Below are 17,272 nucleotides of genomic sequence, written 5' to 3' on the forward strand. Positions count from 1 at the left end.
CCGTTGGGTTGGTCTGGGCACCCCTTGGAGTCATGCCTTCATGGCGCCCAATATAGGGCCCTGACGACTCCCCACCCCTCAGTTCCTTCTTGCTGGCTGCTCTGACAGAAGGGTAGGAGGGTGGGTATTGGAATGGACATGAACAACACATCTTGAAGAACAACAGTTACAAGAAGGTGAGTAACTGTTTTTTCTTCTTCAAGTGCTTGTTCATGTCCATTCCAATCAGGTGACTCACAAGCTGAAGTTCAGGAGGTTAGGTCAGATCATCCACTGATTGGAGCACAGCTCGTTGTCTCTGGACTATTGAGTGATCACATAGTGCATTGTGAAAGTGTGTATAGAGGATCACGTTGCTGCTCTGAAGATTTCCTGTATGGGGACCTGTGCCAGGAATGCTGCTGAGGAAGCCTGAGCCCTGGTGGAGTGTGCGGTGATTGACGGAGCAGTAACCTTCGCCAAGTCATAACACTCCTGAATGCATGACGTGATCCATGATAAGATGCATTCTGATGAGACAGGGAGGCCTTTCATCCTGTCTGCCACTGCTACAAATAACTGGATGGACTTTTGGAATGGCTTCATTCACTTGATATAGAAGGCTAGCGCTCTGTGGACATCCAATGAGTGAAGCCTCTGCTCCCTGCTGCAGGAATGCAGCTTAGGATAGAATACTGGGAGACAGATGTCATGGTTGATGTGAAACTGGGTGACAACCTTAGGGAGAAAAGCCGGGTGAGGCCTGAGTTGAACCTTATCTTTATGGAATACGGTGTCATGGGGTTCTGATGTAAGGGCCCTGAGCTCTGACACTCTCCTAGCTGAGGTTATTGCCACCAGAAATGCCACTTTGTATGAGAGAGAAAGCTGGGAGCATGTCACCAGTGGCTAAAATGGTGGACCCTTAAGTATGGAAAGGACTAGATTAAGGTCCTAAGGTGGGATAGGCTGTCGCATTTGCGGGTAAAGTCTGTTGAGACCTTTAAGGAAATGGCTGACCATTGGGTTCACGAAGACTGAGCGGCCATCTGCGCCCAGATGGAAGGCGGAGATGGTGGCCAAGTGGACCCTTATGACAACATGGATAGTGCCTGTTGCTTAAGATGGAGGAGGTAGTCCAGTATAAATGGTGAGCATTGGAGACTGATGGTGCTGCTCCAACCAGACGGAGAACCTCTCCTACTTGGCAAGGTACGTCACCCTTGTGGAGGGCTTTCTACTGCCAAGAAGATCTTGCCTGACTTGATCAGAACAAGCTTCATGGCATTCATCCATGGAGCATCCATGCTGTGAGGTGGAGCAACTCAAGGTTCGGATGCCAGAGAGGGCCGTGATCCTGTGTGATTAGGTCCAGGACAAGTGGTAGGGTAACCGGAGTTGCCACAGCCATTTCCAGGAGTGATGTGTACCTAGAGGGCTGGAGGGATGAAGTGGCCTGGCTCGAGATGCTCATCGATGCTGCAGGTCCCTTGGACTTTAGAGGGGGACAGTGACCTCTCTCCAGCCTTTTCTTCTTTTGTGGCACTGGGGACTGAAAATGGTGCCACACCAAAGAGGGCTTTTTATAGGTGTAGCCATGATGGTGCCAAGAGACCTTAGGGTCCTTGTTCAGCGCTGGCCCGCACACCGTCGGTTCCGGAGCACTGTGGACCAATGAAGAAGTGCTCAGCATGGGTTCTATGGACCCCAGGTCAGAATGTGGCTTGAATGCCACTTCCAGCAGCAGTATCTTAAGTCTTTGCTCCTGGTCTTTAAGTGTCCTAGGGAGAAAACCCTTGCAGATCCTGCACTTGTCCTTTTGGTGGCTCTCCCTGAGACACTGCAGACAAGAAGCGTGTAAGTCACTCTTGGGCATAAACTTGCCACAGTTCTCGCAGAGTTTGAACCCCAGAGTCGGGGAAGATGTTGTCGGCAGGGGGACGACCCCCAAGAAACACAAACACAACAACTACAAAAATTAACTACTATTTTAACTATTTACACTATTTTACAATTCAAACTGAAGATGACACTGCCAAAATCACTTGCAGAGCAAGAGTGAGTGATGTTCCAGCTAGCCGTCACCAGTGGTAAGAAGGAGCTGAGGGGGTGGGGAGTCTGCAGGGCCCTATATTGGGTGCCATGAAGGTGTGACTCCAGGGGGCTCCCAGGCAGACCCTATGGACGCTGCTAAGGGAAAAATCCTCTGTTTGGCATGCACACGGCACACACACACCTGATTGGAATGGACATGAACAAGCACTCGAAGAAGAATAAATGTTAGTTTCTCTCCAATACTCCTGTCTGTCACATCATTATTATATTCTCTGAACCATTCATTATTTGTAGACCACTGTCATGTCCTCTCTTACTTAAATCCTCTCTAAATTAAACAGTCGCTGGGTTCCTCATGAAGAAAGCTCTCCAGACCTGTAGTCATTCTCACCACTCATCTCACAACTCCTTCTACTTTGCTGAAGGAATAGAGATGTGTTTGTTTGTTAGTTAGCGTGACAAGAAACACTCCGAGTTCACTCATTAATGATCTGGAGGATGGTGTGGACTGCACTCTAAGCAAGTTTGCTGATGAACTAAACTGGGAGGAGTGGTAGATATGCTGGAGGGTAGGGATGGGAAACAGAGGGACCTAGAAAAATTGGAGGATTGGGCCAAAAGAAATCTGATGAGGTTCAACAAGGACAAGTGCAGAGTGCTGCACTTGGGACGGAAGAATCCCACGCACTGCTACAGACTAGGGACTGAATGGCTAGGCAGCAGTTCTGCAGAAAAGGATCATGGGGTTATAGTGGACGAGAAGCTGGATATGAGTCAACAGTGTGCCCTTGTTGCCAAGAAGGCTAATGGCATTTTGGGCTGTATAAGTAGGGGCATTGCCAGCAGATCGAGGGACGTGATCATTCCTGTCTATTCGATATTGGTGAGGCCTCATTTTGGGCCCCACACTATAAGTAGGATGTGGAAAAATTGGAAAGAGTCCAGCAGAGGGCAACAAAAATGATTAGGGGGCTGGAGCACATGACTTATGAGGAGAGGCTGAGGGAACTAGGATTGTTTAGTCTGCAGAAGAGAAGAATGAGGGGGGATTTGATAGCTGCTTTCAACTACCTGAAAGGGGGCTCTAAAGAGGATGGATCTAGACTGTTCACAGTGGTATGAGATGACAGAACAAGGAGTAATGGTCTCAAGTTGCAGTGGGGGAGGGTTAGGTTGGATATTAGGAAAAACTTTTTCACTAGGAGGGTGGTGAAGCACTGGAATGGGTTCTCTAGGGAGGTGGTGGAATCTCCTTCCTTAGAGGTTTTTAAAGTCAGGCTTGACAAAGCCCTGGCTGGGATGATTAAATTGGGAATTGGTCCTGCTTTGAGCAGGGGGTTGGACTAGATGAGCTCCTGAGGTTCCTTCCAACCCTGATATTCTATGATTCTATGATTCTACATACAGGCACACCATTGAGGTCTATAGAGACATTATACTGTTTTTCTTTATTATTTTGTAAACAATTCTTTATAAATATTATATACCAAAAAAAAACCCCCAAGAAAAACAACCCTATATTTACAGAAATGTTATTGCAAAATCAAGCACTCAGCATTTAGGAAATGCAAGATTTACAGTTGTGTGTGCAACCTTTATTTTTGTGTCGAGCCTGAGCACTGAATGAGTCAGCGGTACTTTGGAAAAAGATATTATGCAATCTCGTAAAATTAAGTCATGTATCATAACGCATATGCACAAGGGGGCAGAAATAAGGTTGCACAGGCAACTGTAAATCTGGCATTTCCTAACTTTCAGGTGTTTGACATTAAAATCTAAATAACTTTCTATTAGTGTATTTTTTTAAATGCAACTTCCCCATCAGTGCAAGAGGTATTCAAAGTTATTCCTGGCAATGTGTATTCCTTGCATTTGTCATCAATGAATTTTATCAGCTCTCATGCTACCCATTCACTTAGCTTTGTTAAGTCCCTCTGTCTTCTCTAATCTTGACTAACCTAATACACTGGTACTGCAGACACTCAATGGGATGACACACAGATTTAAAATATCTTATCTGTATTCACAGGTACAAGGCCTAAATAATTTTGTTCATCTGAAAATTCTGCCTCATTATTGTTCACCACATTTTCCAGATCACTAATAAATATTTTAAGCAACACTGATTCAAAGAATCTGAAAGGGGCATTATATAAGCAGTTTAAAATTTGCTTGTGTATAATCGTAGTAGGACTTTAACTAGTACTTGGGGAAAAAACCTTAAGTCCTTGGTTCTTATCATAACTCCTAATATATAACCAAATTTGAAAACATATATAACTTCTTCTGGTTTTAGTGGGATAACATTATCCTTACTTTAAGGACATATCCAATTAAGAATGAGCAGGGATTTGCGTAAATAATAAATGTGGGTATCTTCCAAATAAGGGCTAATCCATAAACCTTTTAAATTTGTATTAGCTTTTCATTACCTTACGGTTTCTGGGCCTGAAAGCTTTATGTGAGGTGCACAATAAATTCTCATATTCTATTTGCAGAGTTTTACATTTCAGACCTTTTCCTTAAACGATGGACTTTAATGGAGTTACTCTTAATTTCTGTCAGCATGAAGGAACACAGTTTGTGTACTCATTTAACTACCGAAACAGAGATAGTTAAATCATTACAAGCCCCCTAGTGCGGACACAGTTATACTAATTTAAAAGGAGTAGTGGTTTAGTTTATGATAGAACTAACTTATACTCAGATAGTAGAGGGAGACAGGATCCCCAAACTGACAGCCTCTGTGCTGTTGAGGAGGACGAAAGTCTCAGGGAAGGAGAACATCAAGTTGGAGCAGAGGGAAATGATCCCATAGTTGGAATCCCCCAGGTGAGGGGACCACAGTTATTAGGAAAAGACAGGTAATAGTAATGAGGGATTAAATTATTAGAAATATAGATAGTTGGGTTTGTGATGACTGAGACAACCACAGGGTGAATTGCCTGCTGGGTGCAAAGATTTTGGATCTCTCAAGACATCTATATAGATTTATGTGCAGTGCTGGGGAGAGCTGGAGGTTGTGGTACATGTAGGTTCCAGTGATGTAGGGAAAGGCAGGAAAGAGGTCCTGGAGGTCAAATTTAGGCTTCTAGGTAAGAGATTAAAATCCAGGACCTCAGTTGTAGCATTCTCTGATATGCATCCAGTTCCAAACATGGGGCCAGTTAGACAGGCAGGACTGTAGGGTCTTAATGCTTTGAGATGATGGATTGGAAGAGGGATTTAGATTTATGATGATCTGGGGGACCTTATAGGAAAGGAGGAGCCTATACAGGAAGGATGGGCTCCACCTAAACCAGAATGGAACCAGAATGCTGGCTTGTAAAATTAAAAAGATCATAGAGGAGGTTTTAAAATAAGGGCTGGGAAAAAGCTGACAGGTGTGGAGGATCATTTCACAATCACTATTGCCATCCTGGTCAGGGGGTTAGCAGTATATTGCTACTGATATACTCTTATTATTTAAGCATGGAATTTCTATCCATAGAGATTCCATGATATAGTTTGGTTCACATGAAGGCAGACAACTAAATATTGACAAATTTTATAAGTGCTTGTATACGATTGCTACAAGTCTAAATACTAAGATGGGTAAACTTCAGTGCATGGTATTAAATGAGGATATTGATATAAAAGGCATCACAGAATCTTGGAGGAACCATGATAATCAATGGGACATTGTAGTACCAGGGTACAAAATATACAGGAATGACAGAGTAATAGGTAATAATTGGAGATATACCAATCTCCTAGAACTGGAAGGGACCTTGAAAGGTCATCAAGTCCAGCCCCCTGCCTTCACTAGCAGGATGAATATTTGCCCCAGATCCCTAAGTGGCCTCCTCAGGGATTGAACTCACAACCCTGGATTTAGCAGGCCAATGCTCAAACCATTGAGCTATCCCTCCCCCCCCAGGTCGCTCTGGCTGGGGAATGCACTGTAAGTGAAAGAAAGCATAGAGTCAAATATAGTAAAAGTCTTAAATGAACCAAACTATATCATGGAATCTCTATGGATAGAAATTCCATGCTTAAATAATAAGAATATATCAGTCGCAATATACAGGGGCGGCTCCAGACCCCAGCACGCCAAGCGCGTGCTTGGGGCAGCAAGCCGCAGGGGGCGCTCTGCCGGTGCCGCGAGGGCGGCAGGCAGGCTGCCCTCGGTGGCTTGCCTGCGGAGGGTCCGCTGGTCCCGCGGCTTCAGCGGACCTCCCGCAGGCGTCCCTGGGACCAGCAGACCCTCCGCAGGGAAACTGCCATGCTTGGGGTGGCAAAATCCCTAGAGCCGCCACTGGCAATATACTGCTAACCACCTGACCAGGATGGCAATAGTGATTGTGAAATGCTCAGCGAGATTAAAGAGGCTACAAAACTAGAAAACTCAATAATAATGGGGGATTTCAACTATCCACATATTGACTGAGTACATGCCACCTCAGGACAGGATGCAGAGATAAAATTTCTACACACCATTAAGGACTGCTTCTTGAAACAGCTAGTCCTGGAACCCACCAGGGGAGAGGCAATTCTTGATTTAGTCCTAAGTGGAGCACAGGATCTGGTCCGAAAGGTGAATACATCTGAACTGCTCAGTAATAGCAACCATAATGTAATTCAATTTTACTATCTTGTTGGGGGGAAATACCAAAGAAACCCGCCACCATAGCATTAAACTTCAAAAAGAGGAACGATACAAAAATGAGAAAGCTAATTAAATGGTAGTTAAAAGGATCAGTCACAAGTGTGAAATGCCTCAAGCTGCATGGAAACTATTTAAAAACATAACAGAAGCTCGTACTATATGTATACCCCCAAATAAAAAAAAAACAGTAAGAGGACCATGACTGAACACCAAAGTAAAAGACAAAAAGGCATCCTTTAAAAATTGACAATCAAATCCTATTGAGAAAAATAGAAAGGAACAAACTCTTGCAAGTCAAGTGTAAAAGTATAATTAGGCAGGCAGAAAAAGAATTTGAAGGCCAACTAGAAAAAGACATAAAAACTAACCGTAATTTTTAAAAATACATCATAAGTAGGAAGCCTGCCAAACAATTTGCGGGGCCATTGGATGATCAAGGTGCTAAAGGACCACTCAAGGAAGACAGGCCATTGCAGAGAAGCTAAATGAATTCTTTGCATCAGTTTTCACTGGAGAGTATGTAAGGGAGATTCCAACACCTGAGCCATTCTTGTTTGGTGACAAAAGGTACGGTCCAAGACCGAGGTGTTGATATAGGAGGTATTGGAACAAATTGATAAATTAAACAGTAATCAGTCAGCAGGACCAGATGATATTTATCCAAGAGTTCTGAACAAACTCAGATATGAAATTGTCAAATTATCAGCTGTGGTATGTAACCTATCACTTAAATCAGCCCCTGTACCAGATGGCTTGAGGATAGCTAATGTAACATCAATTTTTTTAAAAGGCTCAGGAGTCAATTTTGGCAATTATAAGCCTGTAAGCCTAACTTCAGTACCAGGCAAATTGGCTGAAACTATAGTAAAGAACAGAATTATCAGACTCATAGCTGAACATAATAATTGGGTAAGGGTCAACACAGCTTTTGTAACAGGAAATCATGCCTCACCAATCTACTAGAATTCTTCAAGGGTGTCAACAAGCCTGTGGACAAGTGTGATCTAGCCAAAGGCTTATAAGCAAAGTAAGTAGTCATGGGATAAGAGGGAAGTAGGGCTATCAAGAGATTTATAAAATTAATCACAAGAAATCGTGTGATTAAAAAAATTAATTGTGATTAATCACACTGTTAAAGAATAATAGAATACCATTTATTTAAATATTTTTGGATGATATCTACATTTTCAAATATATTGATTTCATTTACCACACAGAATACAAAGTGTACAGTGCTCACTTTATATTATTATTTTTTATTACAAATATTTGCACAGTAAAAAACAAAAGAAATAGTATTTTTCAATTCACCTAATACAAATAATGTAATACAATCTCTTTATCATGAAAGTTGAACTTACAAATGTAGAATTATGTGCAAAAAATAATTACACTCAAAAACAAAACAATGTAAAACTTTAGAGCCTACAAATCCATTCAGTCCTACTTCTTGTTCAGCCAATAGCTCAGACAAAAAAAATCTGCTTACATTTGCAGGAGATAATGCTGCCCGCTTCTTATTTACAATGTCATCTGAAAGTGACAACAGGTGCTTGCATGGCACTGTTATAGCTGGTGTCACAAGATATTTACATGCCAGATGTGCTAAAGATTCATATGTCCGTTCATGATTCAACCACCATTTAAGAGGACACACGTCCATGCTGATGACAGATTCTGCTTGATAACAATCCAAAGCAGTGCAGATCTACGCATATCCATTTTCATCATCTGAGTCAGATGCTACCAGCAGAAGGTTGATTTTCTTTTTTGGTGATTCAGGTTCTGTAGTTTCTGCATTGGAGTGTTGCTCTTTTAAGACTTCTGAAAGCATGCTCCACATCCGGTCCCTCTCAGATTTTGGAAGGCACTTCAGATTCTTAAACCTTGAGTTGAGTGCTGTAACCATCTTTAGAAATCTTTGTGTTTTGTCAAATCTCAAGTGAAAGTATTCTTAAAATGAACAACATGTGCTGGGTTATCATCCGAGATTGCTATAACATGAAACATATAGCAGAATGCAGGTAAAACAGGGCAGGGGACATACAATTCTCTCCCCAAGTTGTTCAGTTACAAATGTAATTAACGAGTATCATCAGCATGGAAGCATGTCCTCTGGAATGGTGGCCGAAGCATGATGGGGCATATGAATCTTTAGTGCATCTGGCACATAAATATCTTGCAACACCAGCTACAACAGTGCCATGAGCATGCCTGTTCTCACTTTCAGGTGATATTGTAAATAAGAAGCGGGCAGTATTATGTCCTGTAAATGTAAACAAACTTGTTTCTCTTAGCGATTGGCTGAACAAGAAATAGGACTGAATAAACTTGTAGGCGCTAAAGTTTTACATTGTTCTGTTTTTTTAAGGGCAGTTATGTAACAAAAATAAACTACACCTGTAAGTTGCACTTTCATGAGAAAGAGATAGCACTTCAGTACTTGTATGAGGTGAATTGAAAAATTCTGTTTCTTGGTTTATCATTTTTACAGTGAAAGTATTTGTAATAAAAAATAATATAAGGTGAGCACTGTACACTTTGTGTCCTGGGTTGTAATTGAAATCAATATATTTGAAAATGTAGAAAAACCTCCAAAAATATTTAATAAATTTCAATTGATATTCTATTGTTTAACAGTGTAATTAAAAGTGCACTTATTCGCGACTAATTTTTTTTAGATAATCATGTGAGTTATCTGTGATTAATCGACAGCCCTATAGGGAAGGTCTTGTCATGGATCAGTAACTGTTTAAAAAGTAGGAAACAAAGTGTAGGAATAAATAGTCAGTTTTCACAATAGCCAGGTCCCCCAAGGATCTGTACTGGGTCAAGTTCTGTTCAACATATTCATAAATGATTTGGAAAAATGGGGTAAACAGTAAGGTGGCAAAGTATGCAGACAATATGAAATTACTCAAATAGTTAAGTCCAAAGCTGACTGTAAAGAGTTACAAAGGAGTCTCACAAAACTGGGTGACTGGGCAAGAAAATGGCAGATGACATTCAATGTTGGTAAATGCAAAGTAATGCACATTGGAAAAAATAATCCCAACTATACATACAGAATGATGGGGTCTACATTAGCTGTTATCACTCAAGAAAGAGATCTTGAAATCACTGTGGATAGTTCTCTGAAAACATCTGCTTAGTGTGCAATAGCAGTCAAAAAAGCTAACAGAATCTTAGGAGCTAATAGGAAAAGGATAGATAATACAACAGAAAATATCATAATGCCACTATATAAATCTATGGCAGTGGTGAGCTTGAGCCGGTTCGCACCGGTTCACACGATCCGGTTGTTAAATTTAGCAGCCATTTTAGAACCGGTTGTTCCAGGACAACCAGTTCTATAAGGGCTGCTAAATTTCACAAAAGCTCCGGCCCAAGCTCTCCTGCTCCACCCCCTTTCTCCTCCCCCTGCCCTGCTTCCCGAGAATCAGATGTTTGCGGGAAGCCTGAACAAGCAGCAGGCAGGCAGGCAGGTAAGCTGGGGAGGGGAAGTGCGGCTCCGCGGCGCGGCCTGGCTCGGCTCCTGCCCCGGGCTCCGCGGCGGGGGCTCCTGCCACCGGTCCGGGGTCCGGGCGGCGCTTGGCGGGGGCTCCTGCCGGTCCGGGCGGCACGCAGCGGGGGCTCCTGCCGCCCCGGGGTCCGGGCGGCGTGGCGGCGCGCGGCGGGGGCTCCTGCCGGTCCAGGGTCTGGGCGGGGCGGCAGGGCGCAGCGGGGGCTTGGCTCCTGTCCCGGCGTCTGGGCCCCAGCCCCAGCCCAGCTGGGCCCCCATCTCCAGGCAGCAAGGTAAGGGGAGCAGGGAGGGCGTGTTGGATAGAGCCTGGATGGGGTAGGGGTCCTGGGGGGCCATCGAGAATGAGAGGAGGCGTTGGGTGGGGCGGCAAGGGGCAGTCAGGGGACGGGGAAGGGGGGGATGGGTCAGGGGTCCCGGGTGTGTGTGTAAAGGAACATGAGGGGTTGGATGGGGCACGACCCCCCCCGGGGGGGCATGACCCTCCCCCTGGGGGGGGAGGAGGGAACCGGTTGTTAATATTTTGGCAGCTCATCACTGATCTATGGTATGCTTGAATATTGTTTTCAGTTGTGGTCACCCCATCGCAAAGAAGATATATTGGAATTGGAAAAGGTACAAAGAAAGGCAACAAAAATGATTAGGTGTATGAAACAGCTTCCATATGAGAAGAGATTAAAATACTACGATTCTTCAGTTTAGAAAAGAGACAATTAAGGGGGGATATGATAGAGGTCTACGAAATCATGAACAGTGTGGAGAGAATGGATAGGGAATTGTTATTTATCTTTTACATAACACTAGAACCAGGTTTCATCCAATGAAATTAATAGTGAGCAGGTTTAAAACAAAAATAAGGAAGTACTCCTTCACACAAGTCATACTCAATATGTGGACCATGTTGCCAGAGGATGTTGTAAAGGCCAAAAGTATAACAGAATTAGATAAACTAATGGCTATTAGCCAAGGCAGTCAGAGATGTAACCACATTTTCTGGATGTCCATAAACTTCTGACTGGCAGAAGCTGGGACTGGATGACAAGGGTGGACCACTTGATAATTGCCCTGTTCTGTTCATTCCCTCTGAGGCATGTGGCACAGGCCACTGTCAGAAGATAGGACACTGGGCTAGATGGACAACTGAGCTGACCCAATATGGCCATTCTTATTTTCTTCCGTTCCTTTATAACATTATATTGGATCAATACAAGTAGTATTGCTACAAATTAACTCAGTTTTTATCTAAATATATATAATGTGACTAGCGCCTGAGAGTGGTATATTTCTCCAGCTGAGCCTTATAAAACAACAGCTTAGGTTGAAAGAGGGATCCTAAAACAAGCAAAATAACAGTGAAATTCCTAGTAAAGAAGGGGGAAAGCTTGAAGTGATTCCCATTTTATACAGGGTTTACAGTTTTGTTCAATGGTTCTCAGCACCCCCCGCCCCCATAAAAATTGTTCCAACACCCCGTCTTCTAATCATCACAGAGGCCTATCAAAACCAAATGAGCCATTGAGGGACATCACAATACAAAGACTTTGTTAACGGTCCCTGTACACCCATGAAGAGGCTATGTGCAAAAGGGCTCATCCCCTCAGCTTGGAAATCAAAACAGCTGACAAGAAAAATTTTCATCTCTGTTTTGCTGTTTGGATTCCCACAGGGCTGGAGTTAAGAAACAGAAGCAGAAATCCCCAGAGTCAAGCTGGGATAGCCCTAAAAGACATTCAGAGTTAACAGATTATTACAACTCTGTCACCTTTTAAAACCATAGACTGGAACTCATTTGTGCATAGATATTTGCCTGCTTTAACCTTATAATAACTCTCATTTATTTTTCCTAGTTAATAAATCTTTAGTTAGTTTACTACAGGATTGGTTACAAGTGTTGTCTTTGGTGTGAAATCTAGGGTACAAATTGAGCTAGGGCAAGCGACTGGTCTCTTGGGACTGGGAGGAACCTGAATATTTTGTGATCTTTGGCATCTAGCAACCAACTATCACTAAGTCCAGCTTGCTTGGATGGAAAGATACTTGGAATGCCCAGAGGGATGGTCCGTGACTCCATAATAAGAATGTTATACTGCTTTAGGTGTTCACACTTGTTACTGGGTTGGTGAAATCTATAGTTATAGAACATACAACCAGTTTGGGAGCCTCTGCCTTGCTTCTTGACAGTCTACCCTGAGCTTGGCACTTCCAGACAGTGTGATTACAGGGTTTTAAAGTAAGAAATGTGTGAGGAGAAGAAAGATCTGGGAAGATCCCTGCTATTTAAGAGAAGGAAGGTGACTAGGAAGGTGTCAGCTTTCTTGTAGATGGAGTATGACAAAACTCACCAGTATTAACTGAATTTTAACAGATCATACATACTGTGTTGCTTATTGAAGCTAATAGAAAAATCTCAAATGTCTTCTATGGGGATTTTTTAAAAATACATTTAATTTGAAGTTTCCTGTGAAAATATTGAAATAAAAAAATTCTTTTAGAATCTGGTAAAAATATTCCATTCTTGAAAACCCTCCAAAATATATCTGAGAAGTCAGTTTGTGTTAAGAAGTTGGAAAACTTCAACCAAAATGGAAAAGCCATTTTTTTACCAAAAAATGTTTCAACAAAAATGTTGACCTGCTCTGTTGCTTATTATAATAATCACTGATTTTGGCTATCATTAAATAAATACTTCTCATCCATCACCCTAATTTAGGATTAAAAAATCTAGAATATATTGTTTAAGGTCAAAAGGTCACAAGGAAAAGCAGACAGATGTGTACAGTCTTTTTAAAGAGCCCAGCATAATTAGTCAAAATTAATGAAAAATCTGCTGATAAAAGACTACATAAGAAGTGCCTCCCTGGCTCCTCATGAGATGTGCTACACAGGGATACTTTTTAAAAAATGCAATGACTACATGAAAGCTGCCAATGCAAAAAGAGGAGAAGGGAGAGTATTTATGGGGCAGGAAAAAACTATCTAGAAAATCCCACCACATGAGAAGATTTTTTTAAATGATCATTTTTACCATTTTAAGATTGTAAATGTTGGAAGGTAAAACCTATACACTGGGCTTGATCCTGTCTCTGCTAAATCAATGGGAATTTTGCTCTTAACTTCTGTGAGAATAGAATTAGGCTCACAAACTGGATTGGTTCTCACAATAGAAGTGAGTGCCATCAATGTTTAATATGATTGAAGACAATAAAAAATTCTAATAAACCAAACAGAAGGTGAACGTTTTAAAGATTTTTTTCATCTTACAAAGAAACCTAAAACCTTTCAGATTTAACCAGCTGTATTAGAGATGAGTATTAGATAAACTGTAATATTGAATATTTGAAAGGAAGGAGTTACTTCAAGAAGGAGGAAATGAAAAAAGAGCTCTGAAGGGTCATGGGATTTGGAAATAGTTATTTAATTTTACTTCAGCAACTATATGAAACTGAAATGTATTTCTTCTTTAAATCCCTGTAGGATGTATTATTTGTTTTGCTAAGCAGTGAGTATCACCAGAAGCTTTCTCTCCAGTGTCAAAATGTCAGGAAATTAATGTAATATATTCAAAGGGTTATTCTGAGTATAGGTAGAGTTTTAAAACTGGTTCAACTGAAGTTAACGCTGCTTCAGCTATTTTGTGGCCAGAATAAAAATGCAGATCTACTTCGAAATGAAATACAGTAAGCTAGTATTCTGTACAAAATGTCTTGTAGCAAAAGATTTGATAAAGACCCCAGAAAAATGGTGCTGAGTTGTCTCTGTTTGAGTTTATCTGTCTATCTCTAATATACAAAGCCACATTTATTACTTTATCTTGCTCAATATTTCATTTTGTGCTTTGTTAAAATGAAGTATTTTTATATTAAAAGTTGGATGTATATTAAACTAGTCACTCCTTACAGCACCTTTTTTTCCTCTGAACTTTCTTTGCAAGCCAATGAAGATCCCCAGAATCCACCTGGAACGTATAGTCTTAATCATACTTTAAATATGTATAAGAACTAGGTCCAATGAAGATCTGTTTCCTAACAATGATATGAACTGGGTTAAAAACTTGTAAAAGCTGTACCTGGCAATGCTCAAGCCCTAAGCCTGGTTCACCACTAGCTGCTGACCTGCAAGAGGGAAAGATGAAGCATATACAAGAGCTACTCCACAATAGGCTTGTGCTAGCCATCAGTGGCATAAAGCACTAGCTTTGAGACTTGAGCTGGAGCCAATTGAAGTGAATGGAAAACTCCCATGTTTAAGATACATCCAAGCACTCTACACCACCGGGATGTCCCCCAGTTTTGACCTTTCACAGTTTAGCCCCTCCCACAATTTAGAGGCTTGCTGAAACTGGGTACAGCCTAACCAGTACAGGATATGGACTGAGAAAGACCACAGTTTTCTACTGGGGGGTTGGGTTACAGGAAGCAAATTAATTCTCTAGAATGTAAGAACTGCTGTTTACATAATAGATTATAACAAAAATAATTGGGCTAATTTAACAATGCCCTAGTTGAGGTTTTTTATGATTTTTTTTTCTTTTCTGACACTCTCCCTATTTTTCTCTGATAAGCTTGCTTTTAATTAAAATAATGTGAAAATGGAACTGGTGATTTATGGAGGCGGAAATTACTACTGGGCACCTTGGGATACTCTTGGAGATAAAGACTCTCTCTGCTGTTATCAAGAGAGATAGAAACAGAGCTGCTATGGTGTAAGGTATGTGGCTAGGATATGGGAAATGTGAGTCCTGTCCTAGAAGATACTAGCTGCTGCCAGTCAAGCACCTTAAAAATCAGAGTTCTAGACATGCAACACTCCAGAAGGGCATTTTGTTGTAATTTCTGAATATTGCCTATTGTTGCTGTAGCTGTCATCTGTCAGTCTAGTATTCTCTATCAGTTCAGTCATTTTCATTCATATCCCATTTTCCTAAATTGTAATGGTTTATTCCTTTATATTCTATACATTATAGGCATACTTAGACACACATAAAGAGCTCTGGTACCTGTTGCACACTAACTGGTCCATATAGACCAGGGGTGTCCAAAGTTTTTTGGGGGAGGGCCAAATATAGAAAAATAAGCAAAGGCCCGGGCCACACACAAGAGGTGTACCGGAGCCCGGGGCGAGCGGACCTGCCGCAGGCATGACTGCGGCGGGTCCCGTCTTCCCGCGGCTCCGGTTGAGCTCCCGCCGGCATGACTGCGGCAGGTTCGCTCGTCCCGGGCTCCGGTGGACCTGCCGCAGGCATGCCGGCGGGAGCTCAACCGGAGCCGCTGCGGGCCAATAAAAACTGACCCGCGGGCCGCAGTTGGCCCGCGGGCCGTAGTTTGGACACCCCTGTGACACTACACATGCACACTAAATCTTTTTGTTCACACCAGCAGGGTTTACATGGACCAATTAGTGCACAACACATTAGTGTGCTTTAGAAATCACACCCACATGGTGTGTATTGCTGATCTGGGTAGACCTGCCCTTAGGTTAATAGTTTGCTGTGGTCTCGACTCTGTCTGCATACTTTACAAATGGCTATTTTCTCATTGAATAACAAGCACATTGCTAACCTAACTCTTACATGGTAGACATCTAGCAAAAAACTAAAAAAAAAAAAAAAAATCACACATTCGGTATGTAAGAGTTATTGAAGGGGCCATTTAGGGATTTGGGGATTGGTCCTGCTTTGAGCAGGAGGTTGGACTAGATGATCGCCTGAGGTCCCTTCCAACCCTAATAATCTATAATTCTTTCTATGATTTACTTTAAATTTTTACTTTTTTATTGACTACTATCAGCCATTCATCTTTTATTGTCTTTTTTTCTGAAATACGCCATTAATTTAACTCCATGTGAGCTATTGTTTAAATATAATAGTTCAGCAGTGGCAGGATTTGACTCTTATTAATGGGAGGGCAGAAGAAAGAGCCATGTGTTATTAAAGAAACTCCTATAAAACTGCACAGAAAATTTCAAAGCTAAAAAGTATTCTGTGACTTTTTGTACTGCTAAAATATGAGCACATCAGAAAGCCAGATGTGAGGAAAGCTGAGCACCTGAACACTAATCATAGTATTAGCTGCAACCTGACATATCACACCTCTCAGAGCAGGAGTCCAGAGCTGTACAGATGAGCAGTACACTTATTTTAGGAAATCTAAATTTCTTTGCTTATTTTCATTACTGCCTTTGTTAGTCATTGAAAAGCATCATTTGATTTGTCTCCCTGGTTTTCATCCTTTCTCTACCCAAGGCTCCACAAGTCAACAATTAACCAAGGAAGTTTTCATAGGACCGCTACTCATCCCATCAGTTCTATAACCAACTCAGTCACAAGGTTTGCTGTAGTGATACCATTGTTGCCCTATTCTCCTGTGGCTAAGTGTACTGTCTCTGCAGAGTTCCTAGTCTTTGGCGTGCCATTCTGGACCTGTGAATCAAGTCTAGGGGTCCTAGTATGCAAAAGTGTAGCAAGGTCACCCAGGCTGGGTGTAGACCACTTACCATTGCTAGCAATCTGCATCTTCTTTGTGTAGGCATAGAGAAGAAGAGGCTTGGAACATGCTGAATTCACAGACCAAACTATGGACATCTGAAAGGAAGACTTATGGTCTAGGCATTTCCTCCTCCTCTTGTTCCATGGTGATCTAGAAGAGAAGGCTGCGAGCCAGTGCCTGAGAAACTGGGTGCTTCAGCCTGACATGCCTGACCTCAGCAAAGCCAGGAAACAATTTAGGGAACGTGCCTTCAGATTGATCACCTCCTTCATGATTGACAGTGGAGTCAGGACACACATAGTCTGCATTAGTAGCAATTACAACTGGTGAAAAAAAATGTCAGTAGAACAATTTTCCATTGAAAAATGCAGCTTTATTGAAATAAAAACTTTTATAGGAACATGATTTTAATGAAATTTTCTATGGAAAAGTCAATATTGCAACATTCTGTTTTGACTTTTTCATTTTGTTGAAACTTTTATGCTATATAAAATATTAATATTAACATTATGTATGTAATATATAAGTCAAAATGAAACATTTCAACACTATTGAAACAAAATGTTTTGATGGTTCCAAAATGAA

General features: G+C 41.7%; 1 long non-coding RNA gene across 3 annotated transcripts in view; it reads left to right on the forward strand.

Annotated features, from left to right (window-relative positions):
• LOC120395905 overlaps positions 1 to 17,074 on the forward strand; it is a 34,568-nt gene extending 17,494 nt beyond the window's left edge. Inside the window, exons 3-4 of one of the 3 annotated variants that reach the window (XR_005592880.1) lie at positions 14,764 to 14,909; positions 16,727 to 17,074. This is a non-coding gene — a long non-coding RNA (uncharacterized LOC120395905). Of the gene's footprint in view, positions 1 to 14,763; positions 14,910 to 16,443; positions 16,528 to 16,726 lie in introns of all 3 variants that reach the window. The other 2 variants (XR_005592881.1, XR_005592879.1) reach the window with 2 other exon arrangements.
• The last annotated feature ends 198 nt before the right edge of the window (positions 17,075 to 17,272 follow it).

Source organism: Mauremys reevesii, linkage group 1 (genome assembly GCF_016161935.1).
Source record: "Mauremys reevesii isolate NIE-2019 linkage group 1, ASM1616193v1, whole genome shotgun sequence".
Classification (NCBI taxonomy): Eukaryota; Metazoa; Chordata; order Testudines; family Geoemydidae; genus Mauremys; species Mauremys reevesii.